Here is a 310-nt window from a genome sequence, read left to right as displayed (position 1 = left end):
TGTGCTTTCCTATACATACATTCCTTCACATAGACCATTGTTTATGTCTGTGTTGTATTTAAAAAAAAAAATGATTTATTGTGAGTCCGTTCAAATTTGATTAATTAACTGTAGGCTATAAGACATTGCTTAAAGTTGTGTGACTTGAATAATATGTCTAAAAGATTTTGATTGAAAACTTTGATAGGCATAAGTACTGACAACAGGTTCAAGTATGTATGAGTTTTTGTGTGATTATATATAAATATTAATGAAGTAAAATGATATATAATATCATTTTAATATTCTATTCAATTTATTCAAATTTAGT

Source organism: Halyomorpha halys, unplaced genomic scaffold (assembly GCF_000696795.3).
Source record: "Halyomorpha halys isolate HHAL.00 unplaced genomic scaffold, Hhal_1.1 Scaffold2860.1, whole genome shotgun sequence".
Classification (NCBI taxonomy): Eukaryota; Metazoa; Arthropoda; class Insecta; order Hemiptera; family Pentatomidae; genus Halyomorpha; species Halyomorpha halys.
The sequence above is the reverse complement of the archived record's forward strand: the minus strand, read 5'-3'. Positions refer to the sequence as shown.